Here is an 18,376-nt window from a genome sequence, read left to right on the forward strand (position 1 = left end):
CTGGTTTACGACTTTCCCTGGCTGTGGGCCTGCTAATCAGACCCACAGCCTAGCTGTTCTCTCTATCCAAATTGTACTCAGGTACTGAATTGGCACTGGGCCCTCTCCAAGTCCCTGTACCCAGGGCTGAGGTGCACCCAGAAGTCTCCCAGGGGCTGAAGCATGTATTATGCCACCCCTGGATTGACTAACTAAAACTGACACAACTGGCTGCACGACAGCTGGGGCAAGGTGGTGTACTCACCCTTTGCTTTAGATATAGTATGCCTATATCTAACCCTAAAATGGACACACAGATCTCCTATCAGTCACTCCTATGGCAGGCCTTAACAATCCTGAAGGCAGAGTGCGTGGAATCGTGTGAGATGGTGCTCTGGCATGAGCTGAGCCTGTCTGCGGCTTTCGGGATCTATCCCTTAGCCGTTTCCATGATATCGCATACCATATACTCTTAAGTGCATTATAATCCTCGCGGTTATGTGCCAACTCTGGTATCGCTTTATCAAAACATGTCGAGTAAGGTGTCATACGAATTGGAATACTAACCCCTCGCCAATTCTGGCGACGGGGTTAGCATTCCACCCTTCTAGAGGGACACGACATGCCTGTAACCTATAACCCGGTTAAAAGTCAGACAGAGCCTTAGCATCCACAAAATGGATGCTGCCACCGAGACACAAGTCTGCCCTCCTGCTGCTGGGAGTCCTCCCAGAGCAGGAGATAAGGACAAAGGGTTTCCTGCCAGGGGCGGTGCCAGCACCGTCCCAGACAGGGTTTTGTGTATTGTAGGTAGGCAGGGCTTTAGAGGAAGGTGACTGCACGTGGCACCCCGGTGCTCACTGTGCATAGGCTGGCTGGAACCAGTTCCAGGGTCACTCCAGACCCTGTGCTGGGGAAAAGCCCGCCAAGGAAGTGGGTGTAACCACCCCCCTCCTGGTCCCACCCATAGGGCAGGACCTAGTCGCGTGCCAGCCCCTTTTTCCCAGATAAAGGTAGAGACTGGCCCCCTTCCAAATCAGATCATCTTTGGAATCAAGATACCACTTTCCACGAAAGGACTTCACAATTTCTTCCTCAAGATTCTCCCTTGTGGCTAAGGAGTAGTCACCCTGCCTCCGCAGGCACCATCTAAGAACACTGCGGTCTGCTGCACGTCCTTCCTCCGGAATCCGACTGCCCAGCTCGACGAGACCCGGCTTCCCTGGCACCTCTGACCTCTACCCACCTCTACAGCCCAGCTGAGAACCGTGGGTGCGACGAGACCTCGAGGGACCGGCCATCGCCAAGACTGCACGACTTCTGCACAGCAAGCCCACCGAGTAATTTCCTGGTGAGTGCTTTGGGGTCCGAGAAGCCCCCACCCTGAGCAGCTCCAGCACCGAAGAGCAGCCCCCCAGCATCTCCACGATCTGCGTGGGGCCCTTCTGCTTTTTACTGCTCACCGCGTTGTTTGGCTACTAGCCCGCTGGCTTGTGGCCTTCCTGACGACGCCCGACGACATTTCTGCTGCTGGTCTGGTTGCTCCAGACTGGCCCTTGCTCCCTTCCAGAAGAGGAGCACCCTGGACCCTCCTGGTCCACTCAAGACGCCATTTTGAGTCCACCGCGTGGGCTTGAATTAGCCAAGGCTTGTTGCCCAATCCTGGGTAACTTCGACGCCAACGACTTCATCCTTCGTGGGACAGCTCGCACCTCCATCCTGGTCGCCGACAACGCCTCCTGGTCCGAGAGACTGCAGAGCCCAGCAGTGCCCACTCACCTGACTGCGGTGACTTCGCCCGGTGCCATCCTGGTGCCCACTTAATCACTGGCTAGTGATTCAAGAACTTGGTCCCCTCTGCTTTCAGGTTTCTTCTTCCTTGATCCAGGCTTGGATCCATCGAACTTTCCTTCACTGGTCGCCTGCCAGCAACTTCTTCCTTCCAGGCTCCTGGTCCGGCAACGAGATCCCCGACGTCTTTTCAGACCTATGCAGCTGCAGCCCCTGGGCTAGGTAACTTCGGCACTTCGGTGTCCCAGCATAGCCTCACTATCCTAGGGTCAGGATCCACTGTCGTTTTCTTCCTACCAGGTCGGGTTCGCCCGTGAACACTAACTTTGCCTTTACTAGCCTCCATAGACTTTGTCCCGCATCCCGCGTGAGAGTGCACACTCTGCACCCGAGTCCCCTGGGCCTCCTAGTAGTAATCTAACGATTCCCTAGTCCAGTCCTAGCGATTCCAAAGCCTATTAGAACTGTTACTTACCTGCTAGTAATTCGCATTCCACTTTTAGTGTATATGGTTTTTCGTGCCCCTCGGGCATTTGTGTAACGTGCTAACTGAAAAGTATTTTCGTAAGAGTTTTGTTGTGTGCCTAGCACCCTGTCCTCATAAAGAGTACAGGGTTGTTGTGATTATAATAAATACACTGTTTATTTTCATAACACTTGTGTGGTGTCCTTTCACTGGGTGTTCAAGGGGTAATGTGATGGTAAAACAGCTGGCTTAACACGCCCTCTAGAGTCTTAGCCTTAGACTGCTCGTATCCATGCTACTAGGATAGCTGGTCTATAAGGTTGACTTACAACCAATCATCAATAAGGGTTGTTTGGACTGATATATAGTGATCACTAGAATAGTGAACACTGCACATCAGGCCAACTTCTCACATCTACGCTAACGGTTTCGGGAATCTCAGTAGCCATTTGGTACTTTGTTGCCTTTTTGTTACCACTTTCTGCTTCTTTGTTTCTTTTCTCTTCGACGATGTCGTCAAAGAAGACCGGCTTCAAGCCCTGCAGGGAGTGCGGGAAAATGATGTCCATAACTGACCCGCACGAGGACTGCATTTGGTGTTTGAGCTCTGATCACGATGTGGATGGATGTTCATCTTGTCGGAAGATGAACTCGAAGGCCCTGAGGGAGAGAGAGACAAAACTCCTGGTAGCGAAGCTGAAGGCTGGGAAAGGAAAATCTTCGAGGTCTCGTTCTCGAAAGGTGAGGTCGAGGTACAAGTCAAGATCCAGATCTCGAGAGGAGTCGTCTTCGAGGTCCGCTTCAGACCATGCTTCGAAGTCGAGAAGGAAGCATAAGAAGAAGAGGCATGAGTCCCGACGTCGTTCCGGTAAGGAGTCGGGCCCGAGGTCGAGGTCACCGACGAAGGTTCGTTCTAAGGTGGTTACGCTGGATGTCTCGGATCATGAAGGTGAGGCCTCGCCTTCGGAGTCGCGGGTACAGTCGCCGATTCCGGCTTCGAATCCCTCTCCGGCGCCGTCCCCGGCCCGAGATGGGGAAGAGGTTCAGGTGGATGTGGATTCTGCGCCTGTCGAAGAGCCGAATCCGAACCCTCCACAAGACCAGCCTGAGGGTTTCCAGCCACCCTTTCCAGCCCCAGGCCAGGACCCATCGGCGTTTTTGAACGCTATGTATGGTGTCTTTTCAAGGGCGTGGTACCCCTCTGGCGCACCTTTGGGTCCCATGGGTCCTCTGGCTTTCAATTTAGGAGTTCCTCACTCCTATCCTCCTGCTCCATTCATGCCCTATATGCCGGCTCCGACGCCGCCATGGCAAATTCCGGCTCCGCCGAGGTCGTCGACGCCGGCTCCGGCGTCGCCCGCTCCAGTTCGACCTCGAGGGCATCCCTCCGAGCCATCGGATTCGATACCGGCGTCGATCCCGGCTCCGTCGGAGCCGTTGGTGGATCCAGCTGCATGTAAAGGAGAGGTCCAGAAGGGAAGCACAACGCCTTTTGGAAGAGCAATGGTATATAGAGTTACATCCTGATATGGAGGAAGTTGAACTGGAGGAGGACTGTTTTGAGGATCTGGATGACGCTGGAAGCCTGGATTTCTCTCCAGAGTGGGAGTTGCCTTCAGGCTCAGATACACCTTCTAAGGACGTTCTGCCTTATCATGTGGTGATGAGGAAGGCGGCGGAACTTCTACAATTGACATTGCCAACTGTGGAGTTTAAGTCCAATCTCCTTACAGAAGTTTTGCATTCGCCTAGCTCTGTGGTAGAACCATTGCTTCCGTTTAATGATGCCTTAACGGAACCCATTTTGGAGGTGTGGAAAAAACCACTGTCAGCTCCTATAGTATCCAGGAGTATGGCGAGAAGGTACTGGGTTGCATCTGAAGACCCTGCTTTTTTGACGTCTCATCCATCACCAGAGAGTTTAGTCATACAAGCAGCCTGTTCCAAAAAGAATGTGAGTGCCTTTCCTCAGGTCCCCGGGGATAAAGAGGCAAAGAAACAGGATCAGGTGGCTAAAAAGACCTTCTCCTCTGCAAGTATGGCGTTGAAGTCAACTAATGCCACTTGCCTAATGGGGAGGTATGTGCATGCCCTTATGGATACTATGCGTACTTTAGCTCCTAAGATTCCTGATGCCAACAGGATGGAGTTTGAGGAGGTAATATCAGATGCACAGGCTGCGGCACGCCAGGTGATACAGAGTGGCCTGGACACTGCGGACTCGGTGGCACGCATCATGGGCACTGCGGTTGCCACTAGAAGATCAGCTTGGCTGAAATCCTCAGACTTTTCGGCAGATGTTCAAGCTGCTTTGCTGGATCTGCCGTTTTATGGATCTGGCCTCTTTGGCAAGAAGGCTGATACGGCCCTGGAGAGATTTAAAGACAGTAGGGCGACTGCTAAATCTTTAGGTCTCCAGATCAGGGGTTCTTCGGTCAGGAAGTTCAGAGGTTTTGGACGTTCTTCCTTTCGGAATTACCGACAAGGTCAGCAGCAGCAACAACAACAGCAGCAACAACAACAGCAGCAGCAAAATTCCATGTACAGCTCTTACAGGGGAAAGCAAAGAGCGTGTTCTCGTGGACGTCAGGCCTCTTCCTCCTCCACCTCCCCCAACCCTCCAGCCACAGAAAAGCAGCCCTAGATCCGCCATTCAGGATCATGTGGGTCCAGTGGGGGGTCGGCTTACCCATATTCTACAGGATTGGGAATCGGTTACATCAGATCTTTGGGTTCTCAATCTCGTAGAAAATGGGTATGCCCTTCCCTTTCGGTAATTCCCTTCCAATTACCCTCCTTGCCAAGGTTTTTGCACGGAGGAACACCTGTTACTCCTGCAGGAGGAGGTTCAGACTCTATTAAGAAAGGGTGCGATAGAGGTGGTCCCAGAGCAGGAAAGGGGTCTGGGATGCTACTCCCGGTATTTCCTGATTCCCAAGAAGGATGGCAGACTTCGTCCAATCCTGGATCTCAGGATCTTGAATCTCTATCTAAAACAAGAGAAATTCAAGATGCTCACCCTTGCTCAGGTTCTTCAAGCGCTGTTGGAAGAAGACTGGATGGTGTCACTCGACTTGCAGGATGCGTACTTTCACATCCCAATCCTGAAGTCGCACAGGAAGTTTCAGTTAGCGGTCCTTCCTTTTGAAATTACTACTGCGCCTCAAGTCTTTACCAAGGTGATGGCGGTGGTGGCAGCACATCTCAGAAGGTCGGGGATTCCGGTATTCCTCTATTTGGACGACTGGCTGATCAAAGCAGAGTCGTCGGAGAGAGTGCTCCAGCATCTGCAAGAGACAACCCAGTTGTTGTACAGGTTGTGTTTTTCGATAAATGTACCCAAGTCTCACCTGGTGCCCTCCCAGCGCATCCTGTTAATAGGTGCTGTACTGGACACAACTGTATGTCGTGCATTCCCTCCTCCTCAAAGGATTCGCGACATACAGGAAATGATTCCTTTATTTTACAATGGAGCGGTCGTTCCAGTCCTGAAGGTCCTTCGCCTGCTCGGTCTGATGGCTTCCTGCATTCTGTTGGTCAACCATGCACGCTGGCACATGAGGGCGCTCCAGTGGTGCCTCCGCAGGCAGTGGTATCAACACAACAGAGATCTCAGGGAGTCAGTGAGGATCTCCAGAGAAACTGCAGCGGATCTGTCTTGGTGGGGCGTGGAAGGCAACCTGTCTCAGGGGAAGCCTTTTCAAATGCCTCCTCCGGTGGCCACAGTGATAACGGATGCATCCACTCTAGGGTGGGGTGCTCATCTGGGGGACCTGGAGGTCAAGGGTCTTTGGTCTCCAGAGGAAAGGTTGCTTCATATCAACCTTCTGGAATTGCGGGCGATACGTTTGGCGCTCAAGGCCTTCCTCCCTTCCCTTCGCGGTCGGTCGGTTCAAGTCCTGACCGACAACACGACCGCGATGTGGTATATCAACAAGCAGGGAGGAGTGGGGTTGCAGTGTCTCTGCAGAGAGGCTCTGCGCCTCTGGTCCTGGGTTCAGGACCATCAGATTTGTCTGATGGCAAATCATCTGGCCGCAGTTCTGAACGTGCGTGCAGACAGCCTCAGTCGGCAGTTCTCTGCCGACCACGAGTGGAGGCTTCACCCGGAGGTGGTTCTTCACGTCTTTCGGACGTGGGGGACTCCTCAGGTGGACCTGTTCGCCACTCGCGAGAATGCTCACTGCCCGTCATTATGCAGACTCCAGTATCCGATGAAAGGAGCTTTGGGGGATGCGTTTCAGTTGAGTTGGGGAAGTCAACTCCTTTACGCATTTCCTCCCATACCCTTGATTCCTCGGGTTCTGAGGAAGATTCGCCAAGACCGGGCCCAAGTCATATTGGTCGCCCCGGATTGGCCAAGAAGGGTGTGGTACTCGGATCTTCTCCACCTCTCCTCTCACCCGCCGCTCCGTCTCCCTCACAGGGCAGACCTCCTCTCTCAGATGGATGGGCAGGTTCTACACCCCCACCTCCAGACATTACACCTTCATGCCTGGAGTTTGAATGGGGCAACCTGAACTCTTTTTCTCTCCCACACAATGTGGTGGATGTCATTCTTTCCGCTAGACGTGACTCCACTAAGTCCATCTATTCGTATAGGTGGTCTAGATTTGTCATCTGGTGCGGGGAGAAGTCTGTAGACCCTTTGAAAGCCTATTTATCTGATATTCTCCAGTTTTCTCTCTCTTTGGCGCAGCAAGGGCTTGCTGTTGCCACAGTTAAGGGTTATCTCTCGGCTTTGTCGGCGTTTATATGTTTGCCGGACCAGCCTTCTCTTTTCAAATCTCCAGTAGTTTTAAGATTTTTGAAGGGTCTCACTAATAAATTCCCTCATACTCCCTTTATTGTGCCTCAATGGGACTTAAATCTTGTCTTATCATACTTGATGGGTGCTCCCTTTGAGCCCTTACACAAGTGTCCTATGAGGCTTTTGACTTTTAAGACAGTCTTCCTGGTTGCAATTACCTCGGCAAGGAGGGTAAGTGAGCTTCAAGCTCTTAGTTGCAAGCCCCCTTTCTTGACCATTCATGCTGATCGAATGGTTCTTAGGACCAGGGCTGCTTTTCTCCCTAAGGTGGTGACTCTCTTTCACCTAGGACAATTCATTACCCTCCCTACCTTTTATCCTCCCCCTCACCCTTTTAAGGAGGAGGAGAGGTTACACCGTCTGGACCCTAGGAGGGCGGTGTCTTTTTATCTGGACAGAACTAAAGACTGTCGTGTGGATGACCAGCTCTTCATTGGGTTTGCTGGCTGCAAGAAAGGAAGAGCGGTTCATAAAAGAACTCTTTCAAGATGGATCATCCTCTGTATAAAGATCTGCTACTCTTTGGCCGGTAAGGAACCTCCAGAGGGTATAAGGGCTCATTCTACAAGAGCTAAGTCGTCAACCTCGGCTTTGTCTAGAGGTGTTCCTGTAGAGGATATTTGTAGGGCCGCAACTTGGTCCTCCCTCCACACTTTTGCGAAGCATTACTGCTTGGACTCTGGGGTGAGGAGGGACGGCCACTTTGCGCGCTCTGTCCTCCAGGATTTTCTGGTTTAGGAGAGTGGACGCCCTCCTCAGGGAGTGGGGACTGCTGTGGGAATCTATTCACAAGGTGAGGAATCCACTGGCAGATGTATCTATCAGAAGAACAAGTTACTTACCTTCGGTAACGCTTTTTCTGGTAGATATAGTATCTGCCTGTGGATTCCTCACTGACCCACCCCCCTCCCCGTAGTCCACTCTTCTATACCAGAATAACTGTTTTGTATTTGTTTTATGGTCAAAGAAAATGGGTTATTTCAAATGTTTTCTTGCATTGACTTTACACTGTGTGTGTTACTTTGACTATCGTGTACTGTGTATGCTATGTATATTTCTACTGTCATTGGTCCGTCCGTGTGCCTCGAAGGCACGGAAAAAGGGCGGAACTGATGTCATCACGCCGGCGTGGGCCTATTATAGGCGTCGGTGACGTCAGCGGAGTCACGTGCGATGCCGTGTCTCTATGACGTCCAAGTCCACGTCGGCGCGAGGCTACGAAAAGAATTTCCGAATGTTGCGGACGCAAGGGGGATATTCACAAGGTGAGGAATCCACAGGCAGATACTGTATCTACCAGAAAAAGCGTTACCGAAGGTAAGTAACTTGTTCGTTAGAATGACTTGGTGATCACTAACCAAATTATCCATTTATGTCAAACATACAAACCAGACTGTCCTCAGCAAATCACAGAGTCAATACGGTGAAGCATGATTGGTAGATAGGGGGTCTGAGAAATGGGCATATGTTTTAGTCGGGGAGCCGATGTAACAGTCATACGAGAAATTATAATGATCCCCACGTAAAACGTAACCAATGATGAGAATGAACAGCATTAACCTTTATTGTGAATTAAACTGCTGAAGAAACACATTAATACAAGTTTTTCTATCATGAGTAGAGCAGCCAGACACATCCCCTTAAAAACCCTGCTCTTGCAATAGCCTTAAGGTAACAATATATACACACAATACTGGCAGCTGAAGGACTGCTTCACAGCATATTTTAAATCTCACGTTGAGTGAAACAACAGAAGGCCCACGCTTTTTTTTCTTCAAAAATACATGTTTTGCAAAACAAATAAAAAATAGGTGTGTCAAAACTGGCACAGCTTAGGCCTTTGCCTGTCGTTGGCCACAGCAATATGCTGGTTCCAAGCAAAGGGATTTAGCAAATAAAACATTTGACATAATTCCTCGCAGGATCATGAAAGTAAACCACCTTGCCAACACCAAGGCTACTGGAAAACAAAACTAATCATATTACTGCGGCTCAGCTTCTGCACGCAATTTTGGAAAGGACTTGGATACTGAGCTCATCTAAAGACCCGGTTCATCTCCACACCTAACCAGTCTAACATCTTCAATCATTTCGTAATGAGAACTTATGTCTCCATCTTTGAAATCATTTGCAATGCACGCATTATTGGATTAAGGGCAGCAACAGCAATGGCTGACTCACGAGCAGCCACCAAGTTAGGCCCTGAACCAAACCATTCACTCCTCTCTCAGTAAGCTTTTGGTCGATAACCAACTTCTCATTATAACAATTCACTACCAAGACTGCAAGGGGTTAAAATTTGGCAGACAGCAAACTTGATATGCAATAAGGCACCTTACGTGGCCTAGCCACTGCTACACTTTGAAACTATTTTGCCCTTCTGTGAGAAACCCTGGATAGCTATTGGTTTAGGTGCTAGAAAAATATATTTTACTTGGACACCAAGGAAGAGAATAGGGAGGGAATAATTCCAAAATGTGATCCTTTATTTCAAGCGGTGCTTCCTGCTATTTAACGTCATTCCTGAAAAAAATGCCCTATCGTAGGGCAAGCTCTTGTGGGTGTGCTTTAGAGTGTGACTGATAGGTCAAATATCAATGTTTGCATAAATAAATAACATCCAGTTGGCATATCTAGTGAGGTATTCCGGGGACAGTGCCACATGCAACAACTTCTAAGATTTCAAAATCAAACTGCAAAACTGAAACTACATATTAACATAAAAATATAAAAACAGCTGCAAATATTTTCAAAAACCAATCAGAATTCATAAAGCGCAGGTAATCACCCAATAGGTTATCCAGGCGCTTGCAGGATCCGGAGGCTTATTCAAACAGCCAGGTCTTGGGGGCCATTCAGAATTCCGGAAGTGAGGTGATGGTCCAGAGTTGCATGGGGAGGTTGTTCCAGGTCTTTGCTGTGATGTGGGAGAAGGAGCATTCTCCACTTCTGCTTCGGTAGATGAGGGGAGTATGGGCATGTGAAAAGGTGGCGAAGCGTAGTCTTCTCGACGGTTAGTGGAAGTTCAGGAGGTGGTTAAAGTAGGCAGGTCCTTGGTTGTGTACATGGGTCACATCCGGCTAAGGAAGTACACCGGCGTTCTATTGTGCTGCTCCCCGCTGTTTGGTCCGGCCATGAGCCCCAGCAGCTCTACGACCAGGTACCATTAAAGCCCACTACCGGGTCCCTGGAGCCGTACGTCATATGGCCTATACGCCGCACAATATTGATTTAATCTACACAACATGCCACTCCTGTTTAGGTAATCTACCGGAGCCACCCGAGGTATTTGGTTCCCTAAACTCCCAGGACCCTCCGAATTTGGACCAGATGTCTGGCACCCATCTGACTCTAGGATACTAATTCTCCCTGGAGGACTATGGTACCCCATCTACAGTTGGGACTAACAGAGCTTAGTCTTTCTTCTGTCCTGAAAGGCCTGCAGTTTCTAGGCTAAAACGCATCAACACTATCTCTATCATTTTCAACCAACTTTCAAAGACATTTTGATACACACTAAGAAAATAGAGAGCAAAATTGCTCCTCGTGTGCACTGTAAAAAGCAAAGAACACAGCCATATATAGACTTAAGAAAATAACTTCCTAGTTGGCACATTTATTGTTGAGTTTTTGATACATGTTTTACATGTTTTACATGTTTTACATATGTGCATTGATTGTTCCTTACACATATTTTCTTATCTGGTTTATTTGTGTATGTTTAATGTGTTTTACAACATTGTATAACGCAGGTATCTACCCGAGGAGTGAACGATTATAGGCTTAACTAAAATATTGAAATAAATGTGCAGAAATTGTGTTAAGGAGTCCCCATAACTTGATATTTGCTTGTTCAATTTCATGCGCCTTGGACAAAACTGTGGGTTTGAGAGAATTTATATCTCAGGCGCTGTAGGGATTCCCTTTCTGATGTGCATCACTCGAAATTAGGAGTGATCACTTTGAGAAGTATAAGTGTATATATTTCTGTAGGGTACATTGTTGTATACATTTTGTATATAATGTATTTGTGATTTGTATATACACAATTGTGTTTTTTGTAGCAGTATTTGTATAATTTTGTTTTGTTGTGCGCCACTTTATCCTGTGACACGTGATATGTCCTTATAAATTTGCAAATAGTGTGTGTTTTACATTTATTTGTACAGAACAGGATAATTAATTATATCTTGGGTCAAATTAAATGTGTAATTAATCCCTCAGTACCATTGTTTCTACTTTTTCATCTTTTTGATGTCCCTTGCTCAGGTGAGGGAGGGTGATGTGGGCAGAACCCCTTGATTATTGACCAGAAATTGTGTATACAGCCCCAGTGATTAAGTTATGTAATCATTGAATAACTAACGATATGAGAAGGCGTTCCCGCATTAAACCACTTTTCATTTATACATGTTTTAGCCCAGGTTATGTGGGGGTATTGGGGCTAACCCCTATAATGTTTGTGTGTGTGGGTCAGCAGCTTGAATTGGCATCTCGTCTATTTGTGCAGCTGGTGGAGTTGTAGGTGGGGCGGGATGTTGGTTTGACTGAGAATGCCGAGAATGAGTCTGGCTGAGGCATGCTGTATGGTCTGAAGTTGTTGTGCTGGATTCCTACGGAGAGGGCGTTGCTGTAGTCCAGTTCGCTGATTATGAGGGCCTGTGTTTCAGTATGTCTTGTGTATAGGGGTAGCCATTTGAAGATCTTACGTAGCATACGCAGTGTGAGGATGGGTGCAGAGGAGATGGCGTCAATCTGTGATTGCATGGTGAGTTTTTGTCAATGATGATTCTGAGGTTTCTGGCATGGCCGGAGGGAGTGGACGCAGGTCCTGGGTCTGATGGCCACCAGGAGTCATTTCATGTGTTGCTGCCGCTGATGAATATCAGTACTTCCTGCTTGTCTGTGTACAGCTGCAGGCAGTTGTACTTCATCCAGTTGGCGACGCTTGTCATGCATCTGTGGAAGTTGGTTCTGGTGGTGTCGTCTGCGTAGGAAATTATATTGAGACCATGAATCTGATGATGTTGGCCAGCGGGGGAACATTCATTTTAGAGCATGGAGCTGAGGGACGAGCCATGCGGACACCGGGGGTGGTCACCTGGAGTTTAGAAGTGAAAGGTGTATCCTCTGGGGTATTCCACAGAAGAAGGAGGTGATCCATCTGAGTGCGCCGCCTTGGATTTCGATGTGGTGGAGTCTTTGAATCTGAGTGTGATGAGATACGGTGTCGAAGGCTACCGAGAGGTTGAGGAGCATCAGAGCTGCTGCTTCTCCGTGGTCACAGAGGGTTCGGATGTTGTCGGTGGCTGCAATCAGGGTGGTTTTGGTGCTGTGATAGCCTGATTGGGAGGCGTTGAGTAGCTGGTCTGTTCCAGGAGTGTTATGAGTTGCTTGTTGATGATCTCTTCCAGTCCCTTTGCTAAGGAATTGGAGCAGAAAGATTGTCCGGTAGTTTATGAGTTCACTGGAGTAGGCGGATGGTTTTTAGGTCTCGCCTGGCGTTGGAGCGCGTATGTGCTCCCCGCCTACGAGAGCTATAGTAATCAAGTCAGTTTCAAGAAGGAGGCTCGAAGCCCCGCCCCTCATTTTCATTGGGGAGCGTCAGCGTTTATCTTAAACGCAGGCTTTCCATTGAAAAGGGGGGTTTACGTTTGCCTCCCTTTGGCTTTTTGTTCCGGCCCACCTGGACTGGCTCGCCTGCATTACGGCTGTCGTGACGAAGTTTCTTATCAGAAGGTTCGTCATGCTGCCTTGCAAGCGCCAGTCTGGCTCTCTGATTGGGCCGGACAAAAAAGGAGATATGGCGCTGCGTGTTTATTTTTGCATCTCGCTTTCACTTTAAAGTGAAAGCGGGATGCAAAAATAAACTGCGGGAATGGTGAGCGCTTGCATTTTTAAAAATGTGGCAGACTGTGTGGTACCGTAATACATATTCAGACAATTTGTTTTTACATATTCTCAGTGATTTCTGGCAAAGGCACTACAGAAACACGCCACTATTCCCTAGTGCACTAAGCATTAGTCAAACTAGTGACTTTCTCGTGAAATATACAAATCTAAAATTACTGCAGTAACCACGCGAGATTTCCTACCAGAACAAAGCATGTCTCACAAATTGGTTTCACTTGCGTTTATCATTTAAGGTGTGTGCCTGTGCATCATATTTATGCAGGAGTACGGCCAACAACATTTTTACGAACTAATTTGTTGTACACACAGGATGTTATGTTTAAAAAAAAAAAAAATTAATGCCGGGCCCGAACCTGGTTCGCTAGTCACAAAGTCGGCAGCACAGCAGTTAGGTTAGACCGCAATCGCTCCTTGAGATAGAAAGCCACCCCAGCCCAGGCTCCCCACTGTGCACTCACCTTCACCTTCTCGTAGTAGCTGCCCGTGGGCAATCTCTCAATATCTGCAAACATGGGGTGCTCTTTGATGCCGCCAATAATGTTGCTAATTAAGGGGTTCACGTCTTCCACAGCCCGCGAGATCTCGTCCGCGCGGAGCCATAGGCCGTTCGCTACATCCATCAAAGACTTGCCCCGGCTGCTGTTAGGTAGTAGTTGGGGTGAAACTGGAGAGGTGTTATTGCAAGCCCGGGGTGATGAGCACACCGGGGACTTTGATGGTTTGGTGGCCGAACTGGCTACACTGCCAGAAGATGCCTTAACCACCCCGTCTGTGCTGGAGTGGCCGGTGGCGGGAACAGGCTTGCTTCTGCCTCTTGAACTGGCTTTTTTGGTTGTTGTATCATCCTCATTGCAGTGAGGTGGTGGTTGGGGTGAAACTGGAGAGGCGGCGTTCGGCTACCGGGGTGATGAGCACACTGGGGACTTTGATGGTTTGGTAGTAGAACTTGCTACACTGCCGGAAGATATCGGTACAGAAGCATTAGCCACCACGTCTGTGCTGGAGGGGGCGCTGGCGGGAACAGACTTGCCTTTACCAATCGAACTGGCTTTTTTGGTTGTTGTCTGATCTTCACTTGTGGACTTCTTAGCCCCTGCTGCCCCCTTTTTGCTACCCCTTTAGATGGCCCCCCGTGCCTGCCAATCAATGAGCGAAGTCGCCTTGGTTTGTGCCCCTCGACCCTTAGGTGCTGGAGTCTTTTCTCTACCTCCCTCCCGGCCCGGATTTAGCATTTGCAATGCACTAGCTCTCGCATTTACACGAGTTTGAGCTACGGACATTGCAAATAACAAAGCCTTTTATTTTTGTTTTCGTTTTTAGAACGTAACTAAAAGGCATTGTCATTTACAATGCCAATAGCTAAAACTTGTGTAAATGCAAGACCTATTGCATTGCAAATGCTTGTTTGAGAAGCTGTCTGACTTTGGCGTGTTTCCTAGCATCGGGAAATGTTGCAGTGGTGATGTATGAGTTACTTACCTTCGGTGATGATGTATCTGGTAGAGACGATTCTAGCCGCAGATTCCTTCACGTAGAATTACCCCCAGGCGTGAGACTGGATCCGGAAACTTTTTGCCACAGCATCCCCACGTGCCGGGAGCGGGGCGGCACCATGCGACTCCGCCCAGGCGTCGTCCACGTTTGTGACGTCAGCGAGGTCACATAAGCCCCACCTTGGCGTGCCTACGTCAGTTTTTCCCTTTTCTCGTGCAACGCGGATCCGGTCTTCCTACGGGCCTGTTTGGGGCCCCTTTTTTCTTCCTCATTGACTCTTCTCTTGGTGGAACAGTGTGCGAATGTCTTCGGGCTTCAAGACTTGCACGTGGGCGTCTTATGTCGGCGAAGGACCCTCACCTAATTTGTATGTGGTGTTTAGGGGAGGATCACGGCATCACTGATTGTGAGGCGTGCCAACAGCTGAAGCCGAAGTCGTGGCGGAAGCGCCAGATGGAGACATACGCGGTGGCTTTGCAGGCCTCGCTGGCGTCTCCTCCTCCCTCCCCTCCTGGGGCGTCAGCGGATCCCTTGCCTTTTGACATTTGACCTCTGTCATTGAACAGACAGTAAATGCGCTGAGATAAAAATAAGATTTAAAGGCGTCTTTATTGCTCATACGCTTTCAGAATGAACAGAGCACCTGTTACTTTCAGCCTAAATTCACTCGCCAGAACAGACGAGTGGGTGTTAAAAAATATGTGTTCTGATAAAATCTGGCTATGGGTAAATGGGGTAATATCTGATATTTATATAATTACAGAAACTGAACTGCTTTAATCTACTCACTAATAAAGTGTCACTTAAAGTGTCATACTTAACAAGTTTAAGTGTCGCATATATGGACCCTGAAAACATCAAAATGTCACACATATGTAAAATGAAAACTTTGCAGCCATGGATCACCTGTGTTTCACATGTGCATGATAATAGTTACATCCCCTCGGACTTTACACACATCCCCAGACTTCATGTATCCCAAGGGTTTGGTGTTATTCTCGAAAGTTAAAACAATTAGGCTGAGAAAATTAATGAGACTATAGGCCTACATAAAACACTAAGAAACAGAAAATAATGTTTTTCTTTTTGTAAATGAGCCTTGGAAATGGCAAGGGCTACCTCGGGGAGAGGATGCCCGTGGGCTTCCCTCTAAATCCAAGTCTGTGCTGGTAATAATGCCCGAGACTTTCATGTTTAAGAACTGCAGTACCGTGCACTGTTTAATTTAGTTAGTTGTGTTTTAAAGAGGCATTTTCAAGTGCTCAGATGAAAAATGTGGTTCTTCCTGCTCCTCCCTTAGCCCGCTCCTCTTTAGCGTTTATGTTATGCCATTGATATATCTGGCAGAGGAACTTGGGGCTAAGGTGATGGCCTATGCGGACGATACGCAGTTGCTGTTTACCTGGGACAAAACATCTTATTCCGTCTCAGCGGCGCAACAGTGCTTAGTTTCCATCTTTAAATGGCTGGCCGATGCACAACTTAAATGAACAAAAATCCGAGATTCTGCTCTATGGCAAGTTTCCCGTTGACTTTCATGAGCAGCTGTGGCCTTCGACTCTCCTCTACCCCTGTCTTCGGGATAGCCCGCTAAAAACCTGGGAGTGTGGTTCGATGAGAGTCTCTCTTTTACAACACATGCTAAGAAACTGTCCGGATGCTGTTTCGGCCTCCTCAAGACTCTGAGGAATTTTTTCCCACTCCTCCCGCAAGCAGCAAGAGAAACTGTCACATGTGCTCTGATTCTATCACGCTTGGACTACGCCAATGCCCTCTATGCTGGCACACTGGCTACCTGTTTAAAAAACTCCAGGTGGTACAAAATGCAGCCGCCAGATTGTTATTGGGCATTACGACAAGAAACTCTCCAGTTGCGCTCTCTTCACTGGTTGCCTGTCGCTGACAGGTTCAAGTTCAAATCTTTGGTTTTGGCCCACCGTGCTCTCCATGGTTATAGCCCCCTTTATCTTCAGAGGCGCTTCTCCTTCTACTTTCCTTCGCGTGCGCTCCGATCTATGTCCTTGCGCTTGGCTCGGGTTCCGTGCTTTAAGCTCCAGTGGGTGGGTGGTAGCTCTTTTGTGGTGAAGGCAAGTGCAGCCTGGAATGCCCTCCCGCTTGCTTTGTGGTCCATCCAGGACCCAGCTGTGTTCTAAAGGAAACTTAAGACTCACTTCTTTACTTGATAGCTCCTCCTTGTACCCCTCTGGCACCGCGCCGGGAAACTCACGAGTATGAATGGATATAACAATGGATATAACATAACATAACATAACAAAGTGCCAGAATACCTAGACGTTCTAATAGTGACCAGATTTTGAAAACCAAAAACCGGTACATTATGCAAAGCGTCAAGAGGGACTATGCTATTACATCAGCCATTGGGCACCAAAATGACTTCAATGACAGTGCGCCCCAACATAGAAACACAGAAAAGGAACTAAGAAACTAAATTAAAAACACCTTTCAACCCCTGCCTCAATGGTATTAATTAAATTGTGTTTCTGATAAGGAGCTGCTAACTCGTCCTGACTGAGCACATAAAAAGCAACCTCCCTCCGTTTTCTGTCATTCCTCTCCAAAAACACAGACATGAGCTAAATGTGTTAACGGTTGGAGGAAAACGGAGTGTTCCAGAAAATAGGGGACGCTTAGTCACCTTAAATCCTGGCAATAATGCACAGCTGAGATGCAATGCAATGGATGCAGGTCCGGAAAAAAGCAGCACTGGGGTGCGTCCTTGACAGGTGCGGATTGGTGACACAACCTGGGGGCAAATGCAACAATGGGGCAGAAATTCGCAAAATGCAGTACTTTGTGTGACAGGGGACATCTGGAAAATGTACAGACTAAAGAGGGAGCTCTTGGGCAGAAAACCGGATGCTGCCCTCAATTCTAGCGAGAATGCATTGCTGTTTTCAGGAGGGGTGTGCAGTGTTGGGCAAGGGAGTTGTGCTCAGGACAGGCGGGTGTGCAGTGTTGGGCGAGGCAGTTGGGAGGGCGCACAACAAACTGAAAGGATCAAATTATAATCGATATTGAATGCAGCGCTGGGGTACACTGCGGTGCTGAAACACACAGCACTGTTGCAAGGGGTATAAAGTTCAGTGCTGAAGCAGCGGGGAAACTAAAGCGACTTGCTCGGTCCTTCGCTTTCCACTCCCTCCGTTCTTACACTGCTCCGTTGCGGAACCCCTTGATCACAGCAAGTGCCGCTTGGTATTTCTTCTGCTGCAGCAGCATGTTCAGTGTGTATAGACCTGTGCTCCAGAGCTGCTGTAGAGACATGACTTCTCCACTGCAATCGGTCCAGAGCGAAGATGGGTTACGTAGGCTGTGCGCGCATATAACACCCAATTAACGAAGCCCTGTTGAGTCCGCCGTGAGCAAAAGAGACGTTGTGCGCGTGCACATCTCCTGTCTCGGCAGGCACGGCAAACAGGAGACAGAGAGGGAACAAACATGCCTCCCATGCAATCAAAAGCAAGGATTTTTCACACACGCCAATGGAAAGCAAGGGTGGAGCTTCCACCCTGCACTCGAAGCAAAACAGACAACAATAGTCTCGCAAGCGAGCAGCACACGCGCTGCATCGCTAGGCGAGACCTAAAAATAATGGGGTTCACATCTTAATATAAAAGAAATCTGACATTACTGTGATATCCCAAACAGATTACCAACAAGGTAGATGGCTTATTTCCAAGGTTAGAAAGAGAGATCTAGAATTCTATATTGCACAACTGTAGAAGTTTGGAAGGATCTAGCCAAGCAACTAACAGAATTACCTGACAACTTTGGGGTAATATTGGGAGGAGACTTCAATCTTCCAATCGATGGTAATCTCAATAGAATATCTTTGCAGACATTTATGAGCAATCATTCTCAAACAAATGATAATTGTTGCAACAATAACAACTTAATTGACA

General features: G+C 48.5%; 1 protein-coding gene across 6 annotated transcripts in view; it reads right to left on the minus strand.

Annotated features, from left to right (window-relative positions):
• The window catches only part of TANC2 (tetratricopeptide repeat, ankyrin repeat and coiled-coil containing 2), a 2,511,073-nt gene that overhangs the window by 224,011 nt on the left and 2,268,686 nt on the right, over positions 1 to 18,376 (minus strand). The window lies entirely within an intron of this gene.

Source organism: Lissotriton helveticus, chromosome 5_1 (genome assembly GCF_964261635.1).
Source record: "Lissotriton helveticus chromosome 5_1, aLisHel1.1, whole genome shotgun sequence".
Lineage (NCBI taxonomy): Eukaryota > Metazoa > Chordata > Amphibia > Caudata > Salamandridae > Lissotriton > Lissotriton helveticus.